Source organism: Crocuta crocuta, unplaced genomic scaffold (assembly GCF_008692635.1).
Source record: "Crocuta crocuta isolate KB4526 unplaced genomic scaffold, BGI_CrCroc_1.0 scaffold188, whole genome shotgun sequence".
Classification (NCBI taxonomy): Eukaryota; Metazoa; Chordata; class Mammalia; order Carnivora; family Hyaenidae; genus Crocuta; species Crocuta crocuta.
Window position 1 is genome coordinate 168,473 of NW_027532599.1, and position 1,695 is coordinate 170,167.

Below are 1,695 nucleotides of genomic sequence, written 5' to 3' on the forward strand. Positions count from 1 at the left end.
TGTGCTCTTTCTCTGAGGTCCTTTTTAAAAATAAGATACTGTATTCTTATGAAGGTGTTAAACGTGAAGTCACTAATATTTGAAGGTGGGTGAGTTGACCATATTGCCCTAATAGAAAAATCAATGGATACCACACATGACTTTGAAGAAGTGGTGTTTGTGACCCATCTGGAAGAGAACTCATCCTTAGTAAACATGACAGAAACTTCACCAACAAAGATATTTCAACAATCACGTTGCATAATGTCAAACACAATAAGGAAATTGCCAACATCCTATAGAACACATAAGCAATTGAATTTGGCTCCACTGTGTGTAGCCAAATTTGACCACCACCTACCTGCCAGTCCTATTAGGCTGATTACCCCTCAAATACACTCTGGGCCAAAGCCGATTCAAGGATCTTGTAGGATTTGACTTGGACTTCATCATTCTGGAGAGAAGGAACTTGAAGAACCAGGCTTGCTTACTAAAGGGAGGGTTTTGCCTCCTCAAGGTGCCAATGGAGTTTTTGAGGGCAGCAATCCTCTTTTATCAGAGCCTGGCTAAACATGGCTTCTGGGCCACACTAGAGGAACAATCCGTGGCAGGTGAAGGAATGAATGGCGCTCATACTGAGTACTCGGTGGACAAGTTGAGCCTTGTTTCAGGCAAACAAATGTCACCTGCATCTCAACATCAAAAATGCAGATGTAGTTTAAACTTTTAGATCACTGATTGGAGATATGCATTTATACACTAAGTGTGCTATTTATATCACTCATTTCTGTGTGTGTGTGTGTGTGTGTGTGTGTGTGTTTTCCCCCCTCTGCCTTAATGTAGAAAGTATCTACTGCTGGCAAGACCCATTCCTACTATCTTCCCCCCCCACCCCCAGCAGGAGGGAGCCCACATATCATATGTCTAGATAGGTAAAGCTACAATCGAGCTAATAAAATGTTCAATAAAATATGTTTTGTCCTTCCACCTTGATAATCCTTCAGAACCACCTGGAAGGTCTCGTTCACACTTAGAGTTCTTGGATTCTCAGAGTTCTGGGCCGAAACGTGGAAGCGTGAGGAGGGCTGGCCCGTGCCCTCAGCCCACACCTGGGAAGACTCCATCTGCACAAGTGAGGACACCAGACCCCCCACCCACCCCCGGCACAGGCAATTCTGACCCCTACTCCCCTGGCAAATCGGTCTCCCAGCCCCAGGACTACTCATCACACCAGTGCTGCCTGGTGATGCAGCCCTGCCGAGGATGGACTCCGGCAACAGGTCCGCGCGGGGCCTCCTTCAAGTGGGCTGGGGCTCTGTGCGCTGGGGCCGCTCGGCATCCGGGCTGCCCTGAGTGGTGTCCATCCGTGCTTCCGGATCTCCAATGTACTACAATCCACTTGGGAATCTTGCTAACACCTATAGATCAGAGGGCAGAACCTGCATTTCACAAGCTTCCGGGTGACGCTGTGGCTGCTTGCTTGTGGGCCGCACCGGGCAGCGAGCCGAGCCCCGGGGGGCCCTGGGCCCTGGACGGCCGTGTCCCCTTGGCTCTCAGATGCTGCGGCCTGTGGGCGCTGGCCGGGTCAGCGCCAGACGCCTCTTGCCTGATCTAAGGGCGGTTCTGGCCCACGTTCCCATCGCATCACCGGGCTCTGCTCCCACAGTGCGGGCCTGGTCCCCCCCCCCACCCCCAGCTCTGCCCGGCCGCCTTTGT